At 46.5% G+C, this 18764-nt stretch overlaps 1 protein-coding gene across 1 annotated transcript in view; it reads left to right on the plus strand.

Moving 5' to 3' along the window:
* LOC124263303 (multiple epidermal growth factor-like domains protein 6) overlaps positions 1-18764 on the plus strand; it is a 77687-nt gene that overhangs the window by 6632 nt on the left and 52291 nt on the right. Inside the window, exons 2-3 of the mRNA XM_046697889.1 lie at positions 646-647; positions 4489-4672. The gene's annotated coding sequence lies outside the window, so the exon portion shown is untranslated. The remainder of the gene's footprint in view (positions 1-645; positions 648-4488; positions 4673-18764) is intronic.

Here is an 18764-nt window from a genome sequence, read left to right on the forward strand (position 1 = left end):
GTAGTGAATATTAAAATCACCTAGCAAAATAGTGTTCAACTGATTGTACCTCTCAACGAGTACAGACAACTCACCATGGAATACAGAGGTTGAAAGTTGGTTTTTCTTTGACGACGGTGGACGATACAAACACACAACACGAGCACAAGTATTTCCAGAACTAATTTTAGTGTTGATTGACTCAAAGCTTTTGAATTCTTCCAAATTGTCTAAACATTCTATCTGAATGTTAGACCTATGTATCACTGCTACACCCCCACCAGCGCGCTGGGATCTTGGAGCATGTATACAGCTGTATCCAGGGGGTGTCAGCTCAGCGATTTTCACTTCATCCCCCTCTTTTCGTAACCATGTCTCAGTGAGAAAAAGAATGTCAATATCATTTTCCTGACTCAAATCAGATAGTTCCAAAGTCTTGTTTTTGCATGATTGAACGTTTATCAAGGAGACACTGAGTGTATTTGGAAATCTTCTAGGATAAACTTGAACCAGGTTGTTAAAGTTAACACCTGACCTCCTTGTTCCATCGTCACTCTCAAATACTCCTTGAATCACTTTAATCCGTTTTGGTATCTTTCTGCCAGCTCTACATCCTCTTCTGGTTCGCTTTCTTAATGAAATTCTAAGATTATTCAGATGGTGAAGTAGTTCAGAGTTATGTCCCTTGGCAGTTGTTCCAAGATGTGCACTTGAACACTTTTCACCAATGGCAAGCAGAGTCTCCCTGCTGTAGGCTATTGTTGACTGATTGATCATTGTTACACTGGCCGAGTCAGCTTGGGTTTTGAAGGCCTCAGCTACACCCTTGATTGGTGGTGAACTCAAGTTGACAATAAAATCAACCTTTATGAATGAGATTATTATACACAAAATCCACATTTCAGTCCCCAAAGTCTCAAAAATTGCAGCAATGTGTGGAGGAAATGATCATGTACAATATGATCAACTTTGTAGAATCAAATTTGTACAATAATCCAGTGAAAAAGTCCAAGTTTGTGAGAGCACAAAAGACATGCTGCTGCTACCAAGCGCAGTATCATAGGCCATAAGCGATTTAAGTAGTCGGGATTATTTTTATCAAAGCACTGCAACCATTACGCGCGTTCTGATTGGTTTGTCGTATTTTCGCACATAACAAGCATCGAGACGGGACGAGTCTTCTTTGAGGTTACGGAAAGGGGCGAGTAGTGACGAATGAACTGATTGCTGCTGCCGGATAATGTCGTGTCATCGGTTGATTATGTTAGCGATTTTGTTGCAACTTAAAAAATAACATTCCTCTTTCCTGCGTTGCCAAGTGCATATAACATAATACATTCACGTCATCATCCCTGAATTTATAACCCAATCATAGATTGTGTAATCACCCAATACATGAGCGAACCACCTTTTGCTGTATGACATCCTCCGAGGTGTTATTATCAGATTTTGGTCTTTGTCGCGAGATCTGAGTGCCTGTACCTCAACCCCCCGTAATATTGTCAAAACTCAAACGCCATTACCATCGCAGGTGTAGGGTTATACCAAAACACATGTCATGGACAGTCAATACTGGGGTTTCTTTTGCTCTGGCGTTCTACATTAATTGTAATTTTATCAAATTTAATGCATGATAAAATATTTTCATTTTTCTTCAGTGATTTCTCCCTCCTATAACCTCACTTACACCGTCAATTCTTTCTTTCTATACCCTGAAATAGTAAATCTGCTGGGATTACTACTACGGGTCATGTAGTAGACCTGCTTGAAAGTACATGCACACATGTATGGCTTGTAATGGCAAACACCCTAACAAATCCGGTTTTCGTCAACCAAGGAGCAATGGAAAAGGAAACAAATACCCAAGGACCAAGCGGTCAACACACTACTGGACTTAGGCAGGACACCAATTAACACTGAGAACCTAAGAGTATCCGGGTTGTAAATGTTTTTTCTCTGCACTACAAGGGCCCTCGTGGATCGTCATATTGTCAAACTCTTAAATCAGCTAATCAGCTTGCAGAATTTGTTGGGAAAAAAATGGAAAAAGAATTAGATATGGGAAGAATCGCTGGACCTTTTGACTCTCCATCCTTTGATAATAAAAAAATATCACCTGTTGGCGCAGTACCGAAAACATCTCCTGGAGAATATAGTCTCATACATTATCTATCCCACCCAGCGGGAAACTCAGTTAATGATTACATATCGGACCAAGATGCAACTGTTCACTTCACAAAATTTGATAAGGCGGTACAAATGATACAGACGCTCGGGGAAGGATGTTCTCTTGCAAAGGTTGATATAAAAAGCGCATTTAGGCTTGTGTCCCCGGCTGATTTCAACTTGATTGGTTTTAAGTTCAAAAACAAATTTCACTTTGACAAGTGTTTACCAATGGGATGCAGAATAAGCTGCGCTCACTTTGAGACTTGTTCCATTTTTTGTTGAATGGGTTGTTGCAAGTTAAGTAACGAGGGGAGAAATTTTACACTACCTGGATGATTTTTCTATTTGGAAGCAGAAGAGGTACATACGATTGTTCAATTGTTTTAGAAGCTTTTATTGAAGTGTGTTTATACCTGAATGTCCCAACTGCTGAAAAGAAAACATTCTACCCGTGTACATCCATCACGTTTTTGGGTTTACAACTGAACACACTGACAATGGCTGTGTCTATCCCACAAGAGAGGTTACAACAAGCAAAACTTCTTCTTCACGACATATTGGGGAGGACGAAAGTTAAGTTATTTGAAATGCAGTCACTAACAGGTCTATAGAATTTCGTCTGTAGAGCAATTCCCAATTAGCGGAGGCTAATCAATTCCACATGCGGGTTAAACAAACGTCACCATATTCGCATTACCAAAGAAAAAAGAGAGGATATATTCGTATGGATCTACTTTTTAGACAACCACAATGGTACAACTCTGTTTCTCAATCAACACTGGGAGGGTAATGAACACTTGGGTTTGTACACTGATAGCGCAGGGAGTATCGGTTTTGGGATATACTTTGACAAAAATGGCCTTTTGGACAGTAGCCAAATGAATGGCATACCATGGGTTATCCATCAGATATAACATTTTTGGAACTCTTCCCTCTATATGTGTCTTTGAAGCTCTGGGGAAACGAGCTGAAGAATAAGAAAGTACTGCTTTACTCGGATAATCAGTCTGTTGTAGCTATCATCAACAAGTTCACATCTCGATCTCCCTTGGTGCTGCTCATTGTTCGAAAACTAGTCATGTTAGGTCTAAATCACAATATATTAGTAAGAGTATATTGAGGGCAGAAAGAACATTATATCGGATTCATCGAGGAGATTAAGATTTGATGTTTTTCAGCAGCAGGCTGCTTTTACCCAGGGCGACCCCGCTACCAGAGCAGATATGGGAATTATCCACGCAGAGAGACTGGAGTGATGTTGTGTGATATGTGTTGTGGATCGGTGTGATGTGTTGTGGTTTCGTTGTGGTATGGAGTGCGTTGTGGTGTGGAGTGCGTTGCGGTGTGGAGTGCATTGTGTTGTGGAGTGAAATGTGTTGTGGAGTGCGTTGTGTTGTTGAGCGTTGTGGAGTGCGTTGTGGTGTGGTGTGGTGTGGTGTGGAGTGTGTTGTGGTGTGGAGCACGTTGCGGTGTTGAGTGCGTTGTGGAGTGGTGTGGTGTGGTCTGGAGTGATGTTGTATGATATGTGGTGTGGATTGGTGTGATGTGTTGTATGTGTAGTGGTTTCGTTGCGGTGTGGAGTGTCTTGTGGTGTGTAGTGCCTTTTTGTGTGGAGTGCGTTGCGGCGTGGAGCGTGTTGCGGTGTGGAGTGCGTCGCAGTGTGGAGTGCGTTTTGGTGTGGAGTGCATTGTTGTGTGGAGTGTTTTGTGGTGTGTTGTGGTGTGCGTTGCGGTGTGGAGCGCATTGTGGTATGGAGTGAATTGCGGCGTGGAGTGCGTTTTGGTGTGGTGGTGTGGTGTGGTGTGGAGTGATGTTGTGGTGTGAAGTGTGTTGTGTGGAGTGCGTTGTGGTGTGGAGTGCGTTGCAGTGTGGAGTGCGTTGCGGTGTGGAGTGCGTTGCGGTGTGTAGCGCGTTGTGTTGTGGTTTCGTTGCGGTGTAGAGTGCGTTGCGGTGTGGAGTGGGTTGTGGTGCAAAGCGCGTTGTGATGTGCGTTGCGGTGTGGAGTGCGTTGTGATGTGTGTTGTGGTGTGGAGTGCGTTGTGGTGTGTGGTGATTCACACCCACCCACAAACATCCAAATGAACAAGAATAGTTATGTATATGAACTTATATTTCCACCTCACATTTGTGTAATTCCTCAAGACATTTTACCACAGAGTACAGACTAGCATGGCGTTACATCTACACCTCGCACTTTAACCTGTACACAGGTTTACCCAGTCATACATGTATACGACAGCTCGCAAAGTTTATTTCATAAATACCTCAGATGTACAAAGCGTTCAGAGTCCGATCATGCTTTTCCTTTGTTATCCATTCATTTCACCTCCTGGTAGCCAGGATGACAGACAGATATATAGTTTACTAAAGTGTCACGTGAACGATTACATGACATAAAATACACAATAGAAGTAATAAAATATAAATTCACCCAGCCGATAAGGCTTATGAGACACTATATAGCATTTAGAAACTGTGCTGTATTGCTGTACAGACAGGCAACTGTGAGCTGTTGATGTTACAGGTGAGTAGAAACATTTTGCTTTGATCCGTTGTTTGTATGTGAATGAGTTGATTAACACACGTGTATTGACCTTAGATTCTCTATGTGACATTATCCTGTTAATATTCGATAACTTAGATACAACATGATGATGAGCAAACGTCGTTACCTGTGTCATGAAGTCTACAAAATCCTATTCAGTTGAACCTTATGCTACATACGCAACATGCGTCCTGAAATGTATTCCTGCTGAAACGTCGTTTCTATTCTGAAATAGAACGTTTGTTTTCTGGACGCCACAGTCAGCAATATTCCAACTATACTAGGCACATAAAGAAACTGCATACAAAAATTTTAATCTAAATTTATCAAAGCTGTGTAGACAAATAAGTATTGAAACTCAGAGATTATTGACATGTATCCAACAGGCATGCACGTGCCACGTTCCGTGACGTCAGTGGGTTCGTCCTTGAGACGTGCAATACGTTGTTGCACGTGCATTCCGGGAAAGGGAAACAGAACAAATGAATGCAACACAATACTGTCACTTTGGAAAGCTCAACCCCTGCCTTTGTGATCGTTAAACATATTAAACGGCTATTGAAACGCATAGCATGCCAAGGCTCACGTCTGCACAACGTCATGAGGCCATTGGGATGGTCCGTGGGGGAATGTCTCAACGACAAGTGGCTGCACATTTCCACTGCCACCGGAACACCATTTCTGCACTGGTGAGACGCTACCAGAACACAAATGACGTCATCGATCGGCCACGTTCTGGACGTCCACGTGTAACAACGCCAAGACAGGACAGATGGATAAGGGTGACCCATCTTCGCCACAGGTTTCAGACTGCAGTGATGACTGCCCGAACCATCCCAGGACTTCGCCGTATCCACCCCAACACAGTTCGACAACGTTTACGTCATCACGGGATCAGACCACGACGTCCCGCCATACGGCCTATCATGACACAACGTCATCGACAAGCTCGCCGAATGTGGTGCCGAAATCATGCCCGCAGACCCTTGTTTTGGTGGAGAAATGTTGTTTTTACAGATGAGTCCAGGTTTAACATTTCCCATAGTGATGGACGTCAACGTGCCTATAGACGCGTGGGAGAACGTTATGCACAGGCCTGTGTCTTGGAGAGGAATCGCTTTCGTGGTGGTTCCGTGATGATTTGGGGTGGAATAACAGCACGCCAAAGAACTCCTTTGGTGATTGTTCAGGGCTACAGGGATCAGATTCTTCGACCTGTGGCAATTCCTTTTCTGCAACGTCATGGCCCTGGGTTAACATTCCAACACAACAATGCCCGCCCTCATACGGCAAGGGTTGCTATGGATTTCTTGCAACACCACAACGTTGACTTACTGCCTTGGCATGCACATTCCCCCGATCTCTCCCCGATAGAGCATGTTTTGGACGAGATGGATCGACGTCTACGCCGTCTTCCTCATCCGACAGATAACGTCCTTGACCTTGCAATAGAACTTGAGAGAATCTGGCGTGACATCCCACAAGCCTTCCTTGCACGTTTGATAGGCTCTATGCGTCGTCGATGCACTGTTGTTCTCAATGCCGATGGTGGACATACCCGTTATTGAGCTTGTGACATGGTCGTTTGACCCCTGTCCCGCTTGTGGACTCTTGACGTCATTGTGAATGACTTTTGAATTGAAATTCTCCGACTTGCTATGGTCTCATGATCCCTCCATTAAAGTTTATATGTACCTTTGACATTGTTATCGTACTTATCAACTGGGATAATATTTTGACAATGCACAGTTTCTTTATGTGGCTAGTATATATGGCAGCGGTCTGCATTACGATGACATGTGTCCACCAAGCATGTGTTGCTGAAGACCAACTATAACCCAGATCATCACGGGTCTCTGTATTTCATGAAACCTCTACCTAATTGTTTTTTTACAAAAAATCCAGCCTCGATCGGATATGAACTTTCAAAACCCCAGGCCCATGTCAAAAACATTAGAGGCGATTGTAGCTCTGCGTCTCAGCTATTATCTCAGCAAAAATGGACTACTCGAACCTTTTAAGACTGCATATTAAAGTCTCCACCGCAAAGAGACAGCACTTGTCAGAGTTCGCAATGACATCCTGTAATCTCTGGCTCGAACTATCCGTGGACATTTCATGCAGCTATGATGTTCAAGAGAATGGAATCAGAGTAGGAATCACCGGTACTAATATCTCGAGGATTAAGTCCTATTTCTCTGAACAGCACATTACCTTGGGGTCAGTGAACACCTCTCCCCGTTGGAGTGCCTCACGTTTCAGTACTGGGTCCGCTCCTCTTTAGCATTCACATCTTGCTAGTCGGACATTGCCTCTGTGCCGACGATAACCAGCCTATCCATTGAATCCAATATCACACACAGTGGTGTCCAACAATTTGTAGCCGAGGTTACGGCATGGATGCTGTCTCGGATGGCAGCTTCAAAAAGTCACATCATCACCTACTTGTGATGATTGTGTCATTGTGCCAGAAATGTTGGAATTACATTTCAGAGTAACACGTCCACGGAGCAACACGTCATTCAAAAATCAAAAGCTCTTTTTCCAAATTCACAATTTCAGTCGAAGACGGTATTCTTTTCAACAAAGAAATAGTCAAGCTTTTATTGCAAATTCTTGTTATACAACGATTAGACTATTGTAATGCTCTCTGTTTCAATATCCCATCATCTCTACTATCTAAACTTAAGAGAATTTATTACTTGATCTCGATGCTCTGATTACGTATCTTCAACCCTGCAATCCTTCCACTGGTTACCCATCAAACAGAGCTTTCTTCTCCACAACTCCCCATCCCTTGAACAATCTTCCACTATTTCTTGGATCACAAACGGCAACAACAAACAAACTTCAAATCAGCTCTATATCCATATATAGACGTATCTCTATCTTCTTTCTTTCCGAAACCCTCCCCGACGTGTGCCTTACTTTTGCCTTTACAACATGTTTTCAACTTTGTACAGCACCACTAAGCCCCTTACTGGTTGATTTCAGGCGCTATAGAAAGACAGTGTTATCATTATTACCTGAAACAAACGGACGGATAATGTCTGATATGCCGGAAAAAAACACACGGAAATTTAACATTAAGAAATCGACGATGTCCCTTCTACAGAGATGATTGATTGATTAAGAGAAAGGTAGAAACAGCCTCCAGTTAAAAATTTAGGTCGTCCCCCAGTCTGGAGTCCTTGCATGACTTCAGTGTGCGAAGCTGAAATCTGGGATCAATCTTTGTGATATTGCTTGTGCAATCTTATATAAAGCCTTAAACTTTACACGTCAAATTGTCAACTAAAGCTCATATCGAGGTTTCAGTTGTGGAAGCAAATATTCACCACTATAAGTTGTATGCTTCTGTCGAGGGTAATACGGTCTCATGTACGTATGTACTTCTTTCTAGAAGTGTTACCCGAGCCAGCAGAGGGAGAAGTGTACAACGTATTTATCTTACCGCCATGTTAAATGTACAAAATATCAATTTATTTTACTTTGAAGATCGATAAGCTCGTTACGGACTAGCTGACATGTAAAGAAAATGGCGTGTGCCTCTCGACTGGAATTTCAAAATCCGTGAAACATATTCTGACAAGCTTAAAACTGCTATAAAATTGGTTAATTGTGTTTAAGTTGTGTGTGTAACACTGCAATGTATACAACAGTTGAAATAAAACAGTGGAAGTCGGTAAAATAAATATGCAAATAGCAAACTCAAAAAAGAGCTATTCGAACGGTTTTCAAACTCTGTGCAGTGCATGCGTCATATAATGACGTCATACGATTGTTAGCGATACAGCTTCTCGCGAAAGTTCGAATTTGGTGGTTACCATGACAGCGGGTTATATCTTTTCCAGTTGTCACCCTCCTAGGAGGGGTGACACGGAAACTAGTTAAAGCATCATTGACCAATGAAATTAAAGTATTTTACATGAAGGTAAGATAATGTGTGTTGTAGCTGACACTATTTTCGAAAGGTGAGGCAAATATGAACAATATGCGTAGGACAATCGCAAGTAGTATATATACTGGATGTACGAGATCACTTTTGCCAAAGGTCTCTGTAAAGCTTTATTTCATAGATAAAGCCTTTACCAGGCCCCGATCTCTTCCCCCAGCGTATATAGGTATATACAGTGAGACCTCGGATATCCGGACACATTTGTTTTTACGTAACTCGTCCGGATAATTGAATATCTGGATATCTGGATTTTTGGTTTTCATACACCTCAAGCAAAATCCAAAATGTTTATGATCATCAAGCCTTTATTGTACATGTACAGTCATTAAAAACAGCATCAACATAACAATCATGCCTTTACAATTATTTAGTTTTGAAAAAGTCTTTCATTGAGGACTGCTTACACTGGGTGCCGCTACTTTGCAACACGACCGACAACATTTTGTCCAGGTTTTCACGGTCGCCAATGTTCTTAAAGTAGCTGACCAGGCGTTCGTAATATTTCTTTGCATCTGCAAACGAGCAGGGAAGTTGGGTTGCCTGATCATCCGTGTCACCGCTACTTTCTTCTTCGGCATCTTCTTTATTGGTAACCATGTCGATAATTGAAGCATCTGTCAGAGCCTCGCCAGTCTCAACCTCGATGTCAATATCAGCAAACTCCTCGGCAGTGGGCGTGGCTTCTGTTGTGTCTGTATTGCTGGCATTGGCAAACTTTCTGAGTTGTTCGGCCAGCTCAGAAAGCACCATGTCATCATCTGAGTCTTCCTCTGTATGTTGAGGCAGGATGTCAACGTGGCGGAAGCAGTTGGCTATCGTCGATGGTTTAACTGCATCCCAGGCTTGTTTGACAATCCTCAGTGATTGTCGAATGTTGACCACCGGGGCTTCGTCATTATCCACACAGTTGAGGAGATGTCGGATGAGGTGTTTTCTGTAATGTGCCTTGAATGTCCGAATAATTCCGCCATCAAGGAAGTGAACCATGACATTTGTTAATGTCACATTAGCACAGTTGTGACAAGCGGCATTGTTTAAAAGCAGTATGACACGCCTACCACGCGACCTCATCTGTCTATCAAAGTAGATCAGCCAATTGCTGAACAGGTCAGATGTCATCTAGGCGTTAGTGTTGAATCTGTAGCGAGCATACACTTCGGGGTTCAAATCACTTCCAAAACAACGTGGTCGTCTTGATTTGCCAATAACAAAGGGTGTTATCTTAACAGACCCAGTTGCATGAGCACACAAAGCTACAGTGATCACTCTTTCGATCTTTTCGTTCCTGCAACTGGTTTCGAAGCCAAAGTGTCATTTGGACCCAACTTGTAGAACAGACCAGTCTCATCTAAGTTAAAAATTTCATCATGGTCAAAAGTGTCCAAAACTTTCTTCAGGTCCACTCTCCCTTTCACAACTGTGTCTTTATCTGCGCTAGCAGCCTCGCCTTGATAGATCTTTTTTTAAATGTGATAGCGAGACTTGAAACGTGACAGCCATCACCAAGAATATGCGAAGTCCACAACATTTAACTTTTCCCTGATTTCTTTTGCCTTTTCTGTCAGCATTTGATCATTTACTGGCACATTTCGACTTGAAACATCGCTGAGCCACAGATAAACAGCTTCTTCAAGATTCTGGTGTTTGGCATTTCTCGATCGGGATAGATCCGAAGAATCATCTGGTGTGCCAAGCCATTTATCCGTTTGCTTGATTATGTCGCCGATCGTCGACTTTCCAATCACATGTCAAAAAACTGGTCCAAAATGTTTGCTTATGTTATCCAAGCTTACTTTGGGATTTTGTTCTTTGTAAAGACATATCTCTTTCTTTTCCCTGGCTGTCACTGCATAGCGCTTACGTTTAGTAGGTTAGTGACCATTTTGGAAAGACAATCAACTCCAACTGACTTGAATATAGACACAATGCACTTTTATTGCTTTGATTGAATAAACAACTTAACAGTTAGAACTCAATGGTTAAGTCAGTGTCATCTGGGCCTACTAATCCCCACCAATACCTTGCTGACCGGTCATTAATCTGGATTAGCAGACCATGTCTCGTGTCAAAACACGTGGGACTCTCAAGCTTCCCTGCACACAGTCAGCGGTAGATCAAAGCTTCGTGCGGATACGTGAGTCAATTTTATGTTGATTCAGCCGGTTGGTTTGTAAAATATACCGTCCGGAAACGGAAACCGAATATCCGTTATAGACAGTCACTTTTATAACGTAAGAGATTGTTTATTTCTAAAAAGTGACCGGAAGGCGAGTTTTCCGGATATCTTGGGTCGGGAGTATCCAAGGTCTCACTGTACCACTTTTGAATCTCCCAACCAACTTCCTGGTCACTATGGCCTTGAATCGCTACTTGGTGGTAACATGGTGCCATGAGGTATGATCAATAATTCCTCTCTGACGAACCCCTTCGGCAGCCAATCTTTCAAGTAGTACAAGTTCGGTTCGTCAAGTTTGATGTCCAATTTATCTATGCTGTAAGTCTTGACCAACCATGTCGGGTCGGTGGCTCGTTTCCGAGTGTCTCCTTCGTGTTCCCCCGGCTGGTAGAGGTACCTCACGAGGGCCCTGTCAGGTATCTGTTTCTCCTTCCCACTCGATGGTGCAGCCGGTTCGGCCGTCACTGATTTCAGTTTGAAAGCGTCGGCCGGTATCTTGCCGGTGAGACGAGTGGTTTCGTGGTTGATAGCCAACACCACTTGAGGTAGCCGCGCTACCCATTCCGTAAATTGTCTCCGTGGGTTGGCCATCTCTCTCTCGTATACTGATGCCCGAATAAGCGCTCTGCCAAAGTCCTATTGAATCTCTTGATTATGGCTTGACTGCGATGAGCTCCGGCCATGCCACGCCTGACTTGGACACCGTGCTTGGCTAGCAGTTGGGACACGGCACCCAGGAACTCCCGTCCTGGATCGACTTGCAGCGCTGTGGGCCATGTCAGCGGGCTGTGCTTGATTATGGGCTCGAATCCGCGGGCTACCTGGGTCGAGTCTTTCGCGGTTAAGGGCTCGGCTTCTTTGTAGCAGCTGGCCACGTCAACGACGGTTAGGGCATACTTGTACCTCTTGTCTTGGGGTAGGAACAGGAGGTCGGCCTGGTGGACGCTATTGGGCGTCGGCACACCGAACTTTCTTCTAGGCACGCAGCGTGGTGCCGGTAGGTAGATCTGCCACAGGGCTTGTTTTCCCAGCCACGCTTTGGCCTTGTCCGGGGATACTCTCGCCATTTTGGCAAGCTTATGTATGGCGCTCGCTCCTTTCCAGTACCCACGCGGGCTGTAGTAAATAGCCTCAAACTTTCTCTGGTTCCGTGACATCGTATACATACGTCTATGTCTTTGGTTCAATTTTCTCATGCCCGTACGTGTACATGTTGATTCCATCGGGACGTCTTGTTTATCGTCAGTCTGTATATCCTGTGTCCTTCGCTTCTCATCGTGTTCATCTGATGCTTGAAGGTGCAGGCCCTGAACATGGCTTCCTAGAACCTAGCGTGTTTGATGTGTTGTTTCACCATGTACTTCTTGTACACCATGTACACCCTTCGCTTTGGATCTCGCCATTGTCGGCTTTCAGGATGGAGTACATCTTGGGCCTCAAGCCTATGTACTTAGCGATCAGCGTGCCGGCACACTCGTCCTTCATCTTACCGAGGACCTTTTTATTAACTGTTCTGTGCATGGCATGGCCCTTGGGGTAGTTACTGGTGTCGTACAAATGGATGTGCTTCTTCATGTCCTCGTACACGTCCTCGGTTCGAATCTCCATCAGTAGGGAGTCCATGTCTTTCACACCGTTTCCCCATACTGCTTCTTGAGCCTGTTGTAGTAAAAGTCGTACATCAGGTGCTTGGAGAGGGGAAAATGCTCATCCCAACGTAGACGGGCTGATTAAATTTGATATGGCTCTTCCTCATGTGCAGGGCCACCAGATCGTTGGTGAATATCCATTGAATGCCGGTTGAATGCCGGGCTCGCTATCAGTCTCCTGAGCTTGCCTTCATCTTTCGACCGGACCAGCTTCACGGTCACGCGTTTCCTCAGCTTCTCCATCGTATTACCAAAAGTTGTTCATGACCTTGTAGAGGTTCTTCTCGAAGTCACTGGTGGCCAGCTTTTACAGGCCCGTCTTCATTCTGATGTAAGGCTCCATCCAGGGGCTTTGGTCGAACTTGAGCACCCTATGGGTTTTAGGCAGCCTCATACCCAGCGACAGATACAGCTGCAGGTTGCAATAGTGAACGATGTACTTGGGTTTGGCCATCAAATTGGGTACGAGTTTTTCAATGTTGGCCGGATTATTACCCCCCAGCAAGTTCCGTTGGTAGTCAGACATCCAGTCCGGGTCCACCATCAAAAGTTCTGGAGCCGGGGCTTAGCCGTTGTGTGACTTGTGCAATGCTGCTGGATACTCACTTCGAGTATGTAACCTGCCCCAGGCGGTATGCTCATGGCGTCTTTCTCAGGCACCCACTCGAACCCCCCGGTGGGTAGATACTGGCTCATGGCCCAGCAGTACAGGTTGTTGGCATCGAGGTAGAGGATGTGGGTATTGGGCTTACTAGAGTCGTAGCCCTTCACGTATAGATTGTTGGCTTTCGCGTAGTGTTTGGAGGCCATTGAGATACCACCTCGCAATCCTTTCTCGATGAACGGGTGCATGATGTAATCGGTGAGGAGTTCCAGCTTAACTCCGGTTTTCTTCAGCAAGGCATCACAAGAGAGACCAGGGCTGGTGTAGCACCATGCGGGGTCGAGTTGATACTGCTTGAAACACGTCTTTCTGAACGTCTCGATCACGTCAGCCAGCAGGAGTACTTCTGTTCTCACATACAGGTCGTGGTAATCACCCAGGGTCCTGCTGCCCAGTTTCCCCCACCACACATTCTGGGCGTGGTCGCAATCGCCCTGGGTGAGGGCCGAGTCGGTCAAGTTGCTGTAAAACCGGTCGATGGGGGGGTAGTCGGGTCTCGGTGAACTTTGCCCAGCTGTCTATGTACTCGTAGGGGTAAACACCCTTCCTCATCAGCAGGGGCTGAGTCTCGGCGTTGGTGTATCGGTCGGTGATTGGGATTGGCCTTGACCAAACTGTTGAGAGATGACAGCAGGACCTGAACTGAATTGATGAACCTCAGGCCGTTCAGGGAGAAGGAGATGTATCCCTCCATGTTGTTGGAGATGCACGTCAGGTTGCCATCGACCCTGGCGATGGCCTGCATGATCAAGTGAGAGTTGTACCCTCTTAAGTTGTGGAAGACCACGGGGATGTTGATATGTTGATTGTTTTAGGGTTGATTCTGAGCTTGAGGTTGCATGCGCTGTGAGCGGCGCCTCTGTACTCACTGGTGATGTGGCAGTGATCTCTCACCGAATCGCCGTTCAGCAGGCCGTCGCACACGTGGCAGTGAGTGCTGCAGCCGTGAGCTCGCCCTGGGTCATATGCATGGGAACCACAGTGTACAACCTCTTCCTGATGGTTTTCGTTTATTGTTGCAAGCACATGAGAAACTTTTCAGCAATGTCGGGACCCGTGTACACCACGGGAGTGATTGTTTCCCCATCACATCGGACGACCACGTATCCGATCCCACAGGCCTCGTTTTCCTGCGTTTTGTGCGTGTTGGGGGCCGGCTTGATGTCAACAGGTTTGACGAGGGCCTCGAAGTCAGTGTAGATGATGTAAGGTACGGACATCTGGTTCTTGTGGTTGTCGAAGTTTAGAGTGTTGTCGGCTTCCTTGGGCATGTCGATTCGTATGTCCGTCTGCCCCACGCCTAGGCAATCCTCCCGGTGTGATTCCAGCAGGTCGGCAGGGCTGAAGCCATGCAGGCACCGTTCGCAGAAGTGACTCTTCTCTCTGTGCCGATTGGTCGTACAACAGCCTGCTGAAGTGTTTTATCTATGCATAGTGAAACTTGTCACCTTGCTGGATCATGAATATATTGATCACGCGACGACCCTCAATTGGGTTGATCCTGTGCACGATCGTTTTGTTGCCTTCGTGCCCAAAGACGTTGATGGCTATGGGTTTCTGCTTCTCGATTCTGGTGACCTGGGATATCAGGATGGGTTCGTCTATACCGTCCCAGTTGAGCCCGTCATGTTGGGGATAGCTTGAAGGTCTGTTAACGGCGGTCAGAAACAAGGCGGACCTGATAGCTACCCTGATGCAATCGTCCCCTCTGTTCTTGACGTTGACAATGGCTTGTTTCTTTTTGTAGCAGGGGAGTAAGTCTAGGTACGATCCGTCTCTGAACGGTACGTAGTTAGCTATGTCTAGATAGACATTATCGGTCTTGTCCATGGCCCTCCAGGACCCCCTGTGCGTTTAGCGTTCCAGGTACTGTCGTATTTGCTGAAGCGAGGTGTCGATGGACTCATCTACCATCTCGGGTTGAGTTGCGACTTCTTGTTTACCCCGGAAGTAAGGCTGAACGTACTCAATGGCACCATCCTTGATTTGAAACTTGAGACTTCTCAGGTCGTTCAGTTCCTCATTGACTTTGTCAGCGATCAGAGGCTTGTCGTCGCCGATGCCTATGTTCTTGTCTACATTCATCCGCCAGCCTCTCAGGTAGTTACCTAACTGTAGATCGATGACTCTGTGCTGATGCAACAGTTCGGCGAGCTCGCGCTTCCTCATACGGGAATAACCCCCCAGCCCCAGTTCTTTCCCTTGGAGTTTGAGTTGTTTCACCGTGGAGGGTCATTGTACTGGGGCGTGCAACAGTGCAACTAGCCCGGCTTTCCCCAGGTGGGAATAACCTGCCAGCCCCAGCTGCTTAGCTTGGAGTTTGAGTTGTTTCACCGCTGGAGGGGGTTGTATGTCGAGTAAGCTAAACAGCTTGGGTTTCCTCAATCGAGAGTAACCCACTGCTCCTTGTTCTCTTGCAATCTGCCGGAGCTCTCGGACAGTAGACATTTTTATACTCAGGTGTATACAATCTCTAATTGGGCCACCGGCAAGGGAGGTAACTCCTCCAACCTTAATAAAAAAAATAAAGGAGGCGCCTTAGTGGAACTTTGCCGTGAGCAGGTGGAGGGCTGGTGCCAGTAGGTCCACTTCAGCGTCGTAATCGGCTACACTTTGGTAGACCGTTCTGCACTCAACCTGCTCGGTTAAGCGGTCCAGGTATTCTTTTATACCTCGTAATGAGGTGTTGAGGTACTTGTCTAGCTCAGGTTGAGTTGCGATCTTTCGCCCACCTGTGATGGGGAAAGTATACCTGACGCCCCCTTCCCCCCATGCCATTTCCAATGTGAACCGAAATTGGAAGTGCCCCATCGGTTCAAGTATACCGGTGATCAGAGCATTGATGGCGGGGATGGGTATGCTCTTGGCTTTGTTCATCTGCCAGCTTCTCAGGTAACCTTTCGGGGTTATGGTACGCACGAACGCAGGAATTGGGCCTCTGGCCTTACACTTCCATCCTGAGGAGGCTCCTACGTTCGTTTAAGTAGTCCTTTTTCCTCTCGTAGATAAGCTGGTGCCGGACTACGTTTGGCCCGTGGGCTTTACTTAAGCAGTAGTGGCATTTAACTCTGATGCTGCTCACGGAGCATGTGTAGTTCATGAAACAGCTCCTGTGGAAACAACAGTACCCCTCGGTCCTGCATCTCCTACCGCAGGTCTCAGTCTTCCCCATAAGCACGTACTGGCATCGATACGGGGCAGGTCTCATCTTATACTCATATGGGGACCTAGTTTAATTGCTTTGCGATCAATATAGTCGCTGCTAGGCCTATCACGACGAAGGCCAGTTCTCGGTCCTTTTGTTCCGGGGATGGTGCGTAGTTCTGGGAGAGTGTGGGCTCATCGTGTGGTTCAAACTGTTTACCGATCAGCAGGTAGTATTCTTTTGCGTCATGGTTCTCACGCTCGAGTTGTTCATTAATGTAACCGAATATCTGCATACGTTTCTTCGCGAACTCAACTTGCGCGGCTTGCAGTTGCTCCACGGCTATGTCGTGCATTTTTGTTCCGCTTCTACCTCGGCCGCGTTCGACCCCCGTAGCTTCAAGAACAGGTAACTGCTCCCGGAAAATGCCAGGACGTTGACTTAAGCCGCCCGCTTCTTCTGCTTAGTGAATTGTGTCGGGGTCGGGGTTTCCTCCTGTGTCGGTATCTCCTCGGGCAACGGGGTTGTCTGGGCAGCATCCATTTTGTACACTATTACTATTATTGTTCCCCTCTTAAAATTGACAATGCTTTGCGGTCATGATCGCCGCCGTCACAGGGCTAAGAACATGCCGCATTTTTGGTACAGCATGCAGCTGACGGCGCTCAAAGCGTGTTCGATGAACAGGTCCTTCTCGAGGTCCTCCCACAGGTAAAGCCAGCATTCAACTGGTGTAGATCTGCGTCATGGTCGACACTATAGTCTTCATCATCTCGCCCACGAGCCGGGTTTCGTATCTCGCGTACAGCTTATCGACCTCATAGGCGGGTAGTTTCTGAATGTTATTGGAAGTGTAGTCCCCAAAGTATTGTTTGGCTTTGCCGCCGACCGTAAGCGCTACCAGCTTCTCCCGCTTGTCATCATCCCCCTCTCGCTCCAGCACCAACAGTTGTTCGAACAGGTCGTTGCACTCCATCCTATAATGTAACAAGCGATTTTTAACTTTAATGATATAATAGCCGATGCACGCGAAACACAGTGAGATGAAGGTTAGGTTGCACACGATGAGCACTTCACAAGCTCATATATAGAACTGTAACCTTTAATTGCTAAGCATTTGCTTGGCAATGCCTAGCACTTGGTAAGCCACAGGTTGGTCGGTCTTGAGCGCAAGCTTAGCATGCTTCGTCTCGGCTAGCTGTCTCTTCACCCGTTCCCGTTCTAGTTTGTTCAACACATCGTTTTCCCTCAAGCACTCCTCGAAAGAATCCCTGTCCTTGCAGTGGAATAAAGCTACCCATCGCGTCTGTTCCCTGAGGTCTTTCAGTACCGAGTTGAACTTCTGCGTCAGCACCCAGACGCTGTGCTTTATGCGTGCGGTCGGAGAAGGCTAGGTATGATAGCATGTCTCTCCTCTTCGTTATCTCCTTGTTAGCACTGTAATCGTCCAGGATGAACAGCGTCGACTCCCCTTGAATTTCTTATGGTTAGCCTTAAGCCAAGCCTGCAGGGCGCGTTCCCGGGTCGACTCTGTGCACGTCCGGTCCGTCATCACCCAAGGTCTTACCGTGTACATCCTGTTCATATACAGAGTAGGGCACATGATAACGATGTTGTCGAAGGTATCACAGTAGTATCCCTCCAGCATATCCAGCACGAAAACGGTCTTCCAACAGCCCGTCTGCCCGTATACTATGGCGCGCAGTGTGGGTCACGGGGTAGATCAATAGATGGCTTGCATGAATCTCCCATTGTCTATATTAAGCTGCACATCCATAATCACGCGGGTTGAGCCTTCTTGGTGATCTGGATGGTTATCCCCTCGCTGCCATTGTCGATGCGGCGTCTGCTGCTGTGCAACCGATCGTCGTCCGTGGATCGCATGTCCAACCAAAGCCCGTACTTGGTGGTCAGGTATTCCCCGATCTGCACAGAGTATAGATCCAGGTCCTTGATGACGTGTGGGTGCTGGCTCGGTAGCTTCGTTATCTCATCCCACTGCTGGTATGCCGTCATACCAACGCTGAACAGCTGGTTGGGCATGCCCTCGATGGTCACTCCCACCTTCGTGATCTCGGGGTTGAAGAACTTCTTGCTGTTCCTTCGGAACGGCTTCAGGTTGATGTTCCACAGCGTGTCGCTCTTGTCCCGTACTATCGTCCGGTGCCTCAGCACCCGGTCGTACAGGATGGCCACCTTCCCTGAGTACTGGTTTCGAACCTGCCTGGCCATCTCCAGGCTAGTGACCGTTTGGGGCGTATGCACAACTTTGCTGTAGTCGTTGAACGTGAACCCAGCACGGCCTGGTAAAACAGCGCATGCCCAGTGAGCAACTCGAAGTCAAGCGGCACGTAGAACCTGTCCCCGTACGCTTCAGTGATGGCCTTTTCACCTGCCGGGATCTTGTCGAGCTGGTCTGCCGTGAAGCCGTACCCGACGCGCAACCTAATCGACTTACTGATGCCTTGGTACACGTCGT

The sequence above is a fragment of the Haliotis rubra genome, unplaced genomic scaffold (assembly GCF_003918875.1).
Source record: "Haliotis rubra isolate DU_JTF1 unplaced genomic scaffold, ASM391887v1 Scf879, whole genome shotgun sequence".
Lineage (NCBI taxonomy): Eukaryota > Metazoa > Mollusca > Gastropoda > Lepetellida > Haliotidae > Haliotis > Haliotis rubra.